This window comes from Mycteria americana, chromosome 2 (genome assembly GCF_035582795.1).
Source record: "Mycteria americana isolate JAX WOST 10 ecotype Jacksonville Zoo and Gardens chromosome 2, USCA_MyAme_1.0, whole genome shotgun sequence".
Classification (NCBI taxonomy): Eukaryota; Metazoa; Chordata; class Aves; order Ciconiiformes; family Ciconiidae; genus Mycteria; species Mycteria americana.
Genome location: NC_134366.1, coordinates 108315591 through 108330759, shown reverse-complemented (window position 1 = coordinate 108330759; position 15169 = coordinate 108315591). Strand labels below are relative to the sequence as shown.

At 40.6% G+C, this 15169-nt stretch overlaps 1 long non-coding RNA gene across 2 annotated transcripts; it reads right to left on the bottom strand.

The window, feature by feature from the left end:
- Positions 1-3377: 3377 nt before the first annotated feature.
- On the bottom strand, positions 3378-13686 carry LOC142406733 (uncharacterized). Of its 2 annotated transcripts, none has more exons than XR_012774682.1 (5): positions 13408-13686; positions 12750-12903; positions 11722-12001; positions 3943-4064; positions 3378-3460 (listed from the first exon to the last, which is right to left on the bottom strand). It is a non-coding gene; the product is annotated as an uncharacterized LOC142406733 (long non-coding RNA). The 2 variants fall into 2 exon arrangements; XR_012774683.1 differs by having other exon boundaries at positions 12750-12900.
- Positions 13687-15169: the final 1483 nt, after the last annotated feature.

The window sequence follows — 15169 nt, the reverse complement described above, 5'->3', positions numbered from 1 at the left end:
CAGCTTTGCTGGATAGGGCTCAGATGCTCAGCCCTTTGCAGGATCAAATCCATAGTGACTTAAAATTGAAATCAGGGTTACCAATAACTAAATGGAAATAGTGTTGTTTCCCAGAACACAGCAGATCTTTCACAATGTACTGGGGTGCATGTTTTTTGTCTCCACTGAGCTATGAACAATAGGCAACTCTCTGCTTTTATTAAAAACTTTGAGGGATTATTATTTTAGTTAAGCCTTTAAGAATTCATACCTATCTGGAAAGGGCAGCTTGTGTAATGAACTTCCTGTTTTCATCATAGCTGGATACTGCTTTTTGCTGTTGCCTGTTATTACCCAGTTAATATGAACTGCCTGGAGTTTATTTTTAGCTCACTTGAGCCTATTGTAAGGTCTGTTCAAGAACTTAACTTTCCAACCAGAAAATGTAATTACTGCATCTAATGCTGAGTTTAGGAATATATTCTTAAGTCCTTTTAAGCAGCCAAGACATAAAGTGAAATAGATAATGAATAGTGGTTGAATACAAGTAATCTGTTCAACTCAAAAATTACCTTTTATTTTCAAATTATACCCTTAATTTCTAAAATAAGCATATATTTGATAAGGAAGTCATGCTCCATTCATTTAATTACCGATTAAAACAGGGGAGATGAATAAATATTTGCCAAAATGAGCAGGGGAGTATTTTTATTTGAGGAAAAATACATAATTTTCTAAATGTCTTAAGATCATAGAACCAAAAACTTTGAAGTCTTCTGTGTCAGACACAATTTGTTTCATGTATATCAAATCACATTTAGCACAAGTGAAAAGCACTTAAGACTGAAATGCAACTGAATGTAAATTCTGGAAAGGACACTTTTTACAACAGTCTTTCAACCTGTTACAGAAAAGAAAATAACAATAACAATAATAATAATAATAATAATAATAATAATAATAATATCACATGGAATCACAGGACAGTTGAAGTTAGAGGGGATCTCAAGAGGTCACCTAGTCCAAAGCCCTGCTTAAAGCACGATGAGCCTTGAGTTACTCAGTGCTTCATTCAATCTGGCCTCAAAATCCTCCAAGGATAGAGAGCGCACAACCTCCTCTGGATAACCTGTTCCAGTATCTGAGTCTCCTCATGGTCAAAAGGTTTCTCCTCACACCCAGTGTGAACATCTCTTGTTTCAACTTCTGCTTGTTGCCTCTTTTTCTCCCACACTGCGCCGCTGAGAAATGCCAGGCTCCATCTTCTTGATGACCTTGTCACAGGTAGGGGAATGCTGCTATTAGGACCTCCCAACACAGTCTCCTACCGAGGCTCAACAAGCCCTGCTCCCTCAGCCTTCCTCCACTGGGCAAGTGCTCCAGCCCCCTGACTGTAGCCTTCCACTGAACTCACGCCAGTTTACCACTGTCTTTCTTGTTTTCAAGGGCCCAAAACTGAACGCAGTATCCAAATGTGGTCTAACAGGTGCTGAGTAAATGGGAATAATCACTTCCCTCCACCTACTGACCGCACTCCTGTTGCTACAGCCCAGGATGCTGCTGGCCTCCCTTGCTGCCAGGACACATTGCTGGATCTTGCCCAACCTGATGCCCACGAGCCCTCCAGGTCCCTTCCGCAGAGCTGCTCACTCTGTCCCCAGCCTGTGCTCCTCCGCGGGGTCCCTCCTTCCCAGGCGCGGGGTTTAGCGTTTGTCCTTGCCGAATTTCTATTAACTTCATTACGATGGATAATTCCATGAATGGTTCTTAAACAGGAGCTTAACATTTTCCTCTTTTCTGTTTTGCTCTACTATTGCAGACTCATTTTACCACAATTTAGCTTAAAGAGGTGGATTGCATAATTCAGGATACAATTAAAATCTGATTAGATTAAAAAGAGAGATAAAGAAGTCTGTCCTGTTTTTCATGCAGAATTTCTTTTTCACTGTCTTCCACTTGCCATATATATTATTACATTTGCTGCTGTAACTACTTTGGCTTTGACAGACCCATAAGAATTTACAGAAGCTGTATATTAAAAAAATCAGCTTTTCATCTCTTCAGCTAGTCTGTTAAACCATGAGTCACAAGTACTTTCTATGTGTATACATTTTCAATAATTTCAGTATTAAACCTTAGCTATGACAATCCTTAAATGATTTACTTTAAGCCAATTTGATATGAATAGTAATAAGTACTCTGCAGGAAAAGTGAACATTAGTTGGAAATAGGTATGTGGAAAAGGATTAATAGGTAAGTGAGGAATGCAAGTTAGACAAGTTAATTAATAGTAGCTTCATTAAGTTTCAACTAATTGCATACATGAGGGAATCCTAAGGAATTTTTTGTTTGTTGTAAAAATAATTTATTTCTGGCCAACTGCTGCCGGTTAAATTTCACAGAGAATATTGGAGTTTTCAAAAAAAGATGTTCTAAGTTACAAAACTGAATACATAGTATAAGCCCTAGAAGGATACGTTTCTCTCCCCTTTCAAGGAGACTGTGTGCAATCCCAAGTGGCCACATGAACTTAGCTAAACTTTTTAAAAAGAAATGCAAAAGCTTCAGGATTGAAGTTTCAAACCTAGTTATTACAGGCTGTTGAACAAAGGAAACTTATTTTCATTTTTAAAGCTTTGGGGTTTTTTGCTACTTGTCACTGGCATTGTGATTTTTTTAACTGTTTGTTACCTTTTACTTAAAAATGTCAACCTGGAGATTAAAAAAAAAAAAAAACAACCAAGAAACATTGTCATTACAAACCTTTCAAGACAATTTTCAGTGAAAGCTACTTGTGCTTGGTTTACCATTTGAGTATCTATTCAATATTAGGTCTGCTTCCCTTGTCTCCTTCTCTTTATGTCGAAAACAATCTGACATCAAAGACCTCATCATCAGGAATTACACAGCAGGTATTTGGTTGAATTAGAACATTCATAGTCCCCACATACAATAAAATACATTTGTGGTGGGTTGACCTTGGCTGGCTGCTGGATGCCCACCCAGCTGCTCTCTTACTCCCCTTCCTCAGCAGGACAGGGGGAGAAAATAAGATGAGAAAGCTCATGGGTCGAGATAAGGACAGGGAGATCACTCACCAATTACTGTCACAGGCAAAACAGACTCATCTTGGAGAAAACGAATTTAATTTTCTAAGAATAGGACAGGATGTTGAGAAACAGAGACAAAAGTAAAAACACCTTCTCCTCACCCCTTCCTTTTTCCCAGGCTCACCTTCATTCCTTCATCCCCAACTCCTCTACCTCCTCCTCCCCAAGCGGCACAGGGGATGGCGAATGGGGGCTGTGGTCAGTCCGTAACAGCTCCTCCTCCCTGCCGCTCCTTCCTCCTCACGCTGTTCCCTGCTCCAGCCTGGGGGTCCTCTTCACGGGCTGCAGTCCTTCATGATAATACTGCTCCAGCATGGGGTCCTCCATGGGCTGCAGTATGGATATCTGCTCCACCGTGGGTTCTCCATGGGCTGGAGGGGGACAACCCGTGTCACCATGGTCTTCTCCAGGGGCTGCAGGGGAGTCTCTGCTGGGGCGCCTGGAACACCTCCTCCCCTCCTGCCACTCTCCCCTCAGGGCTCGCAGGGCTGTTTCTCACACTTTTTTTCCTCACCCCTCGCAGCTGGGCAACATTTTCCCCTCTCTTACACAGGCTTTCCCCGAGGCACCACCATCCTGGCTGCGGGGCTCAGCTGTGCCCTGCCATGGGCCCTTCAGCCCCTGCAGCCCCCCACTGCCAGCGCGCGCCCGGTACGGCATCACTCAGACCAAACCAAACCCTTTGGTCACCGCACGCCCTACGCTGTCTAGGGTGACCGATTCATCCTGATCGCTCAACATCACAGGGACATTCAAAGGGGCCTCTTTTTCCATTTTGGACTAGGCTAGCCCACCTCTAGGTGGAAATCTAGAACCACAAAGACATTACTGGTTTTGACATGCCCGTCCTCACCTGTTGCAGCCAGAAACATTAGACACCCTGTAGCTCTTCCACTGTCTCAGGTCCAAATATTGATTCCCACACACTAGCAGACACTTGCTCACCCGCAGAAGCTGTCTCCTGGGATTATTTTCCTGTAAGGACAAATTAGGCACATGGAAATTATATGGCTGAAGCTAGAATTTGTCTATCGTGCTGGTGCTAGCAAGTCTTTTTCAAAAGTCCTGCCATGGGATATTTAATATCAAGAAGTAATACGAACTCTAAGTTCCTGCCTCACTGCTTATATTTTAATTGTAACTATTAATATTTAGGCCTGAATTGGTCTCAGTTAAATCAGTGTAAATCCAGAGAATCTACATTGGCTTTATTAGTGCTACTTCAGATTCACAAAAGTATACCTAGGTATAATAGTTTTGTACGGTAACCATAATACTGATTTCCTGTCCTTTAAACGATAGCACACTGCAGGTCCGTTCAAATTCTTACCGCGTAAAACATTTAAGAAAATCCTACTGAAATAAAATATTTGAAAAATACAAGAAACACTTTAACTGCAAGGAACTGACATAAGAAAAAGCAAATTTTGCATTGTCAGCACTCTGTCTGTTGCAATTAATGAAATTAAAATGAGGAGCGAGGAAACATTTCAATTTAACTTTCTAAAGCAGTTTATCCCAGAGAGATCACTTAGGGCAGAGGATAACCTGTCATGAGAGGTCATATCACTGAAGTGCTATATTTACACGATGAGGAGACAAGAAGCTAAGGAGAACTGTGTGGAGGCCTATGCAAGTTCTCCTGCAGCAGCGCAGAGGGAATCCCGGGTCATTAAAGATTAATTTTCCTTTGATTTTCTGATGTGCAATCTGTTATGCCCCAGTATGGCACCATATTTCATTAGCCAAAAAAAATACATCCTGCACTGGAACCGACTACAATAATTGAACAGCTTTAGATGTTCAGTACATTGACAACTATGCACCACAATTCTGGTACGTCAAACCCCAAACTCCATAAAATTGCAATATTTATCTCCAAAACCGTAGCTGTCTAAACATTTACATCAAGTTTCTTCCATAAAACACACATTGAAAGTTTAGAAATGTTGACTGAATCATTTCCTGTGACTCAGTGATTTGCTATTGCATCTGTGCAGAACACCAGGAGAGCTGTTTTTAGCTTGACAATTTTACAATTCAATGGAATGTTAACGGCCTCTTAAATTTCATATAAAACAGCTTCTTATCACGTTCTTAATCTCTTATCGGATGTTATCTGGAGTAAAAAAACTCAAAGCCAGATTATAACCATGGAGAGAAGAAGTAAGAAAATTCTCCCATACAACCAATCTCAGATTAAAGATTAGCAACGACTGTGTGCCAGCTATTTCCTGTGATTGATCAGATATCTAGAGAATCATTACTCTGTTCCCCCATCATATGTTACCCAGCATACATGATGAGAAGGGGGTGTGCGCTGCTGGAGTTAAAAGTTGTAAACCTACTCCTAGTATCAGCCAAAAGTAGTTTATCCTGCCCTGGAGTCACCCTTAGAGCAGTTCATAGATATACAGGCTGTTGCAGCCATCTCTCCAAAGGGACTACGTCACCCTGAAATCTAACCAATCTTAAGTTGGTTTCAAATGGGGCAAATCCCACATCTGTCCCTAAATCCCCTGGGATATTTTCTGTGGCTTTACAGTATGGATCCTCTACTTTTTTAACAGGTTTCACATTCCCTACTAAAATATGCAATAATCATGGAAATAAAAAAAATTGGTGCATGTCTGTATGAAACTCTTATAAAAAGAGTGAAACTGAATACCCACACTGTGCTGGCACATGGACAGAGTAAACAAGCTGGAAAGAGAGAAAGAAAGAGCGAGAGATCCTTTTCCTCACCCTCCCTTTCCAACCCTTCTACTTACTTGAAGTTTAAGTTTAAAATAAGTTTTAAAAGTAGGTTAAAATATATCATCAGCTTGATTTCATTTCATTTACACTTCTCCATTAACACCTTTATAAAGATACTCGGCTTTTAGAACGCATTGTTTGTTTGTTTTAGGAGAAGCTCTTACTATGCGATTGCTTGCAGCAGATAGGATAGAGCAAACTGCATGGCTTTTGTTGAGCCTGCATTTTAGAGCAAATATCTTTGAAGCACAGCCTACTGAGAAGAACAGCTTTTCATAGGAAACAGAAGAAACTACTGTGCGCTCGAGACAAATGGGATTTTCCCCAGGCAAGAAAGATGTAATAAACATCTCAATACAAAATTAGTTAAGAAATATGAAAGGTTGTGGGTTGATCTTTGCTTTTACAAAGACAAAGGAAGAAAATGTCTACGCTGAAGAACCTACAAATTCCTCTAGAGCAGATTTCAGATATAAATAAAAAAATTTAAATGAATGCTCTGATATATGCTTGCAAACCAGCCAATATGACAAGAATGTGTAAGCAACAGCAGAAATGTGGATCCCGTTCATTCCCTGTCACACCACGCTGACAGATTAAAGTAGTATAACTGCTGTAACACGCCACATTCCCAATCCCCCCTTTTCCTCATGCTCCTCATTTTCCACGTGCACCTCGTGACAGCATTTCCCATTCTTCCTCTCCAGTTACTGTTCTGCATGACCCCATCTTCGTCCCCCTGTTCCCTGGTACCCAGGTCTTTGACTCTGTAGGTCATACCTCCACTGCCCCCAAGTCACAGTGCTCTAGCCCCTTCCCTGCCAGTGGGTCTGTCTGCCCCTAGTCCCTTCTCGCTGCAACCCGTTTCAGTGTCCACTGAAAATTTTCATTTACCGTTAATTATAAGTAACAACAATTTAAAGACAAAAACCCCAGAGCCTAGTCCCATCCAAAGAGCAAGCGTAGTTATAAGTTGGCACGTAGGGGGAAAAGGAACCCTGAAATAGCTGCATCAAAGTTGTATGCAACAGGCTACCAAGGGTCAGTGGTGATGATACGCAGCCAAAGGTCTGAGCTGGTTGCAAACGTATGTGATTCTTAAAGATTTTTTTTCAATCTCTGTCTTCTTACTCAGTGCCAGCACAGAAAGAACCACTCCCCGACACACGTTCTAAAGTCTAAGTGCAGGATCCCTGCATCGCTAATGCCTGTACTACTAAAAAGGGGTCTAGCTGTTGGTGGATTCTGTTATCATTTGAGGAATACAATTTTTAAAAGAACAGGGTACACAGGAAGTCTAATGCTCCAAAATTTAAAACCTAGGTTTTCCCAAGGTTCTATTACAGAGAGAAGGACCTTCAGTGGTGAAGAAAAGTCTACAGTCTTGGGTGAAAGGGACAGGTTTTTGTTCTGGTCAGCAGAGTGTTGAAGTTACCAGTCATTCAAGTCAATTTGTTCACTGAGAACAAGAAATCAGACTTATGAAATTATATGACTTTGCTTTTCCTAGTGGGCTCTGAACCACATAAAATTCTCTCTGGCCTTAATTAATTTGTCTTAATTTAGGAGAATGCTCCTATATTTAGCTGTTTGTGTATAATCCTCATGGGACTGAGGCTAAAATTGTTGGTTGATATTTGACCTGCCTTTCCCTATTAGTCACTGTTTCTCAAGACCATCGTATTTATGGCCCATCCCTTCTTGCTTTAATCTGAATGACCACAGAAACAACTGCACACAGTAAAGCAGTGAAGTTTACTCCACATTTTAAATCTGAGTTCCATATAGCTGATACTCAGCATTTTGTTGCTGTTTGACTTCTACTTATCTATTTTTTTCTTTAGTTGAAGATTTTATTAGGGATTGAATCATTCATGTGGAAAAAAAAAAGAATTACAGAAGACATGGAACATGCCTCATGAAACAAGAGAAGACCAACATCTAGGTCACAAAATTCAGCAAAGTTCAGAAAAATTCAGGCATGTGAAGAGCTAAAAATTCAGTTTACCTATCAGTTCCTCATGCAAGCAAAAAAAAAAAAAAAAGGGCATTTACAAAACTTAGTAAGGAAAACTCTTCAATTTTAATTGGAAAAATTGTTTTAAGTGGCATAAAACCACAGTGTAACTTTGATGGGTAGATAAACCCAATAAATGGTTCCCTGCAGCTGAAAGTGTGAAGTCTGTCTTTCCCTTTCTTCTTCTCCTGCTGCCCTCTTTCTATGCCCCAGCTCCCATCTTCCTCCTCCCCTGCTCAAAGCCGCATAATCCACTGTCATGTTTTATGGCTGTAGCATCAGTCTCTTCTATGACCTGATTTGATTGACTGAAATTTCAGAAAACTACCCACAACATAAATGCTATAAATGGTCTACTATTCAAGTGAATTAAATGAGTCCTGGAGAGATACAAGTGTCAGAGAAAACACAATGTCTATGATGGGAAAGAAAGGGAGAGAAGGGTCGAGGATCTCATCTTTTTGGCAGTGGTGAGCTGGTATATCTGCTCATTCTGTCTCATTTGACCATCCCCTAAAAAGATACCACTTGAGAGAATACGTCTGTGTCTTTGTTCCACACATTCCACACCCAGTGTAGATCCACAACTGATATCAGTGATGCAGTAGCTATCCTGGAATCCCATCAAAAGTAATTTTGCTCAGGAATCAGACTTCCTTCTATGGCTTCAGAGCACTCCATTCTGCATTTCTAAGTGCTTTGGCTTTTACTACCCATGTCTCCATAATTCAGTGGAGCTGTTTTTAATGGCAAGGATGGAAAACCTTCTGTCTAGGGTTCAGAAGCTCTTTTTCTGGTTTTAGAGTAGCAAGAACCATCTGCACTCAGACGGCCCCAAAACATCACCCTCCAAAGAAGCCTCTGCCCAATATTCCTCCTGGCTTCATGGTAGAGCAGATATACAAAATTCTGCAGCTCCCTCTTGGCTCAGAAAGGGTTCTACACTCAGCTCCACGTTTGCAAAAGAGATCTGGAAAAAATGTTCTTTGTCTGAACGTTATTGTTCCTTGGGGGTGGCAGAGCATGCCCCTTCTGCAAGAGAGAATAGACTCCAAGGCCCCCCATGGCACACAGCAGCTCCCAGGGAATCTGTGATAGGCCAATACCCCCCATATGCCTCTAAACCATCCACAATCCCCGACAGCCACCATGTCAAATGACAATAGTGCAGAATCCCCAAAAGAGTTTCAGTCTTCTGACAATGAATTGAGAACTTTATTACAATAAGTAGACCAGAATTCCCCTTAAGAAGGCACTCCCAAAGTATGGTCCACCAAGCCAGGCTAAACGCTCTAAGGCTGGCCCGCAAAAGTCTATTAAAACACTGTTTTCAACAGTGTCTCTTTTAAAGGTTTGATGAAACAGCTCGGTGGTGGTACCAGAGAAAGAATGAGGCTAACAGGCATCCATCGGTCAGAAACTACTACCTTAAATCGCTTTTTCCCCCCATCCTCCTACTTCTGGCAGAGTTTTTCAGCCCCCTTCTGCCAGACGTCCCTTTACAGATTTAAAGCTACAGCATGCGTGCACCCTCACCAGGGTTCCCCTTCTCCATCAAGGCTCTGGCTCTTCTGAAGAGCAGCAGGTTCCAGAGCTGCACCAATGCTCAGCTTGATGACTACGCTGCCGATGTGGACATCCCCACCTAGAGAAAACCTCTGCCTTTTCAGTTCTTTTGGGTATCGAACACCACAGAAGTGGACCTCATTCAAGAGACCTTTTGCTAGGGTTCCAGCATGACTAACCTTAACCTTTGCAGCACACCACAGCTCAGCAAAGTTTACATACTTCAGTCGACAGCAGTCACATATGGTCTATGTCTAGCGATAGTGATGTCAGCAGGTATTGCCCAACATTTTCCCTACTTAGTTTTATTGCATCTAGATTGCCTGATTTCATCTTGCGCAAGATTTCTGTGGTTAAGGAAGAGAACGATGGATTTTGACACCTACAAGTCTCCTGTCCCTTACACGAGGCCACTTGAAATGAAAGTGGTGGTGTTCCCAGCTGCTGACTATGCAGCATGCCTGACTAGAAGATTGTCCTTTAATCAAGAGGACCGTCTCACACCGTCTAATATTGCTCCAGACATCTGTCCTGCTCTCTCTTACCAGTCTACGCCCTCATGGAGGGAGTGACCAGGATGTCATATGCTCGAAACCACACTGTGGTGTCCACAATGCCTGGAGCATTACAGACCTAAGAAACTGCTCTTAATCATGGCTATTCCTTCCAAGTACCAAAAGAGAAAAGATGCCTTTCTAAGATCCATTCATTGTGATTTTAAGATGGACGAAGTATTTCTACAAACATAGATCAGCCAGTAGTTGCAACACAGGTAAGTCACAGAAACGTAGTGCCATTCAGCAGCTAGTGCTCAAATCTGAGGGTACATCTCAGAGGTGGTATTATTCTAACATCTGCTCTCAACCTAGCCTTCACTTATGGACGAGCCCAAAACCTGTTCCCATAAAGGTCATATTTTTTCCTACCACATCCTGCTGTATATTCTACACATTTTTTGTACTGCAACCAATATGGGGACTCTTTATATACTTGATTCATTCATTAAATGAAAAAATGTGATTATGGAATTACCAATGCTGCATGAGGTGACTGACAGGACATGTAGGATCTACAACTCTTTTCATGTTGATTTTGGCTAATTTTTGAGATGGAGATGCTATAGATTTTTTTTTTTTTTGTGCAACAGCTAGGGTCAGATTTGGATGCACATGTGATCCCTGTCTCATGGTTTTACCAATTCTACAATACATGTCATTAACAACTTTCGAAAACCTAACTATGTAAAACTCTCTCCTGGATGTGCAGCTGGAGAACGTACCACCTTGTAATGTCTCCTTGGTCAATACAAAACTTATATCTGACCTTGAATGTGTCTCCAGGTATCTCCTCTTTAGAAACTAAACAAAGCAAAGCAGCTCCTGGAGTCAGTATTAGAATTACTTTTGCTACTTCTCTGAGAATTATCATCATAGCCCAGATTAGACTTGCTGTCTACTACACTTCCTCACTGATTAGAAATTTTGCCCTAGTACTCATAAAATGTGATAAGGGACACATTAGAAACTTACCAATTTGAGAAAGCTGGGGACAAATAATGTATTGAGAAGCTAAATCATTGACTGTGTTTTGAAACGTCAAAAAGTCTTAGTTTTTCTTAACAGAGTTTCAGTTTCCTATCCTTTTCCTGTCCTTGGCACTACTATTTTCACCTTTCTGCCTTTTCCTGTACTCCCCAGGAAGAATGACATTTCTTTGCAGGCACAGGAAGGAAAACTGTCAGCAAGAAACAAAAACAATGTGAAGTACTGGCCCTGTATTCTGTGAATTGTCAGTACTTTCAAAGAACATGTTACTGTTGAAAACTACTCCATCAGAGGTCCTGAACACCCTTAGAACAGCCTCTTTCCCTAGCACAGCATAGGAGTCCTGTAAATACTGCTTTGGGGAATATTAGTCACATTAGTAGCGCTCATCAGTGTAGACAACAGTAGACAGCAGAGAAGCAGAAGCAGTTGCAATTAGTGTTGCAAAGACTGTGGAGAAACGTGCACATAATTTGTTTTATCCAGCTGATACTACCACTGTAACCAACAGTGCAGGACAATCTGCAGGTGTAAGCAAGCACAGCACTATTAATATCAGAGAAACTATGCCATGTATGTCTTTTTCTTCACTTACCACACCTGTCATCACAAATAAAGAACTACACCTGCTGGTAGCTCCTCATTTCCTCAAAACCCCCTTCAACTTGCACAGAGCATGATAATATAAACCCTATCCACACCTAGCCATATTAATCTCATCATCATAGTATTTGTACTTTTTCCTCACCTGAAAAATACATAAAGTACGGTTTCTTCTTTGTTTTATTGTTTGCCACCTTTGTAACGTTTCATTTAACTGAGGAGTTAATTTAAATATGTGATACAAAGACAGCAATAGTCTTCATTGCGTCCCCAATTTCATGGAATTTCCTTTGAAGCAAGACATGATTCAAAATAGTCCCTTTATACGGAAACGCTTCTGAAATCCCCTTCTACCCCGATGAGGTATAATCTTTTCAGTAAGTGTTCCGCAATATATATATATCATGCCAGTTTTGCAACATACTCTGAAAAGCAAAAAAAAAATTTATTAATGAATCAAATAGTATATAGAAATAAGAAAAAATGTCTGTAAACTGCAGTCATTCTGAAGGACACCATTCTCCTAGTCATGAGTCTTGAGGTGCCAGATCATTCCATTTGCTGATGCTAAGCAAGTAAACCTACAATAGCATTTAAGCAGGCATGAAACTTTTCTTTTCAGAATACTCATGTTCCCTGCAGGCTCCTGTACAGATGTTGCAACAAGTCTGCTAGATATTAAAACTAGTTCAAGTTGTAAAATACTTTTCACTTCCTTTTCTGAGTCTCTCTTTGCAAATTTCAGGCCAGAAACAAAACCAATACAAAGCCAACAAAGGATTAAGACACCTTTTAAATATTTGTACTCTGCAGCAAAGGTAAAAACAAGTATCTGTCCTATTTATTCTACTACATTTATTATGAGCAGTCTACACTATTCAAAAAAAATATTCTGACTCAACATTTTAAATTATTTACCTAACTAGAACATTACTGAGAAACCACATAAACGCTTACCTCTATAACTTTTTAAGGCTTGTTTTTTTCTAGCGATTTCAGTAAAGGGTGTGATGTTTTTAGCAAAACTATCAGGTGAATACAGACCTCCTAGCACAGAGATACCAATCTGGATATTAAAATTCATTATACTGGCACAGCTTATAGCTAAAATACAAAGTTGTACTGGTAATAATTGTGTTTGGAGAAGGGGAAGTGGTATTCTTTTTCCTTTACCAATATAAATTGAAGCAGTAGCACTCTGAGTAAGAACAAGCTTTTCTGCATACGTGTATCCTCTTTCAGATCTAGTTGTGTAGGATGAAGTTGCTACCACTCCTGGTTGCTCCTCATAACCCATTAGTTGCAGGTTACCACTTGCAGAGCCCTGCTAACAAAAGAGACTGTATGAGCCCTCCCTCACATTATTCTCATGCTAAATCCATGAGCAGCACTATACCTGCTACTAGGAAGAAAATTAACTCTATCCCAGCCGAAACCAGGACATTCACATTGGTCCAGTTTGCAAGGTTATCAGCTGTTTTAATCAAACCTAGCTGGGCCTGTAGTGGACAAACTAAGCACACTTATTTCCATTACAAGATTTACCAGGGTGATACTCTTCAGCAGCAAGATCAGTAATGAAGAGATGATGTTTTAACGTCCCCAACCAGCCCAGCTATTTGTGAAGTCAGCAGCTGTCACCACAGCCTGAAGTGACTATGACTCAGAAGAAAACAATGTCTGTTGGGATCCAGTATTTAGCCCTGCTCAGCTTGCAAAGCATCCACTCCGGGGTGAACTGTTAAGGTCCGAAGATAGTGATTGATAACCTCATACCTACATACTGTCTCAAGGATGGGGACTCCCCTGCCATTAATATACAGATACATACAAATCACTATGTGCATCACTGATGGAAATCTGGCTCCTGACCACAATGGGGCATGCTGTTATTCCATCTTCTCACAAGGACTGAAATACACACTCACATTCTGTGGTAATGGTCTGAAAAAAATCAGAGGGCATCAGTGAAAGCTTGAATATTTTAGTCCATTGTTCTGCAACCACATTATAGTACCCCAGTATGAAAGCAACATTGTATACAAACAGATAGGAAATCATTCAGTTGCATCAGTGATTAACCTGAAGGCAAAACTACCATCATCTTTGGTTTACAAGGTTCCCATAAGACTATTTAGTCACAAATTTCTTCTCTAGTCAAATGTATGGCCCCGTTGTTTGGTTTGAAACATTACTAGCTCATATGATGTCATTTAAATTCTCTGCAGTGCGTCTACACAAATACAAAACCACCAGCTAACACTAAAATGTTGGCTTCAGAAGTAGAGAAGCTCATTAAGTGACACTTAAAAATCACTTGCTCTAATATACCAATTTTACATCTTTGCCAGTGTGTTTTTAAACTAATGATTCTCCCCCAGTCACGTAATATCATGGCACTCACTACTACTGATGGCAAATCTTAGGCATAGCTTTTTAAAGTATTCTAGAGTATAATGAGGCACTATATTGCAAGGCCTAATCCTTTGAGTTAAAAGATATCCTTTTTACCAAGGCCTGTAGTGGCAGGGCAAGGGGCAATGCCTTTAAACTGAGACAAGGCAGATTTAGACGAGACATAAGGAAGAAACTCCTCATGATGAGGGTGGTGAGACACTGGAGCAGGTTGCCCAGAGAAGCTGCGGATGCCCCATCCCTGGAAGTGTTCAAGGTCAGGTGGGATAGGGCTTTGAGCAACCTGATCTAGTGAAAGATCTCCTTGCCCATGGCAGGGGGGTTGGACTAAATGGTCTTTAAAGGTCCCTTTGGATCCAAACCACCCTATGGTTCTGTGATTCCATGATTCTATGAAAAGTAGAACACTTGTATTGACATATTCTGGTGACTATGTCCAGAACATGAAGGTCTTCTTGCACAGCTCTGCTGAGGAAGAAGTTTTTTTTTATTATTTTTTGTTTTATTTTAAGTGGTAATCCTGATGGTGAATGCACCATTGTAACCAAAACTTTTTCTATAGTACTGGCACAGGTACTGAGTCACTGATGCAGGTCATGCTTCAAATATTTGCCTTGAACCAACAGTCAATGGTACTCAACAAATATCAGGTCACTCCTTAGCTCAAAATCATCAGCTGGAAAGGTGCACTTACGACTGCAGAGAGGACTGAATCTGTTCCTTGAGACTGAGGCCCCAAACCCTTATCTTCCTCCAAAATTTAGATGTGCTCATAAGAAACAAGAAAAAGTCATCATTGCACAGCTTAGGTCTACAGTGTCATGGGAATGCAGAGAATACTTAATATAGTCACTCTATACACTATGCTAAAAAATCTTCAGTTAATAAGTGGATGAAATTACAATTGTAAATAAATACACAGGCTGCTAAGCTTTAACAACTACATAGGTTTTAGGGTCAACAATTTTCTGATGTTATTGGAATAGCAAATATATAAAAATAGATTTGGTTTCATGATAAAACAATTCTGTATTTATAAAATTAAATTAGCATTGCATCGAAATATCCTTCTTTCCACAACATCACAAATGTAGTTACCACTCCAGTCAGGCATGTGAAAATGACTTTCTGATGTTTCCTCCAAATTCCTCCCTTCTCCTTCTGGTGTGTCACCTTCC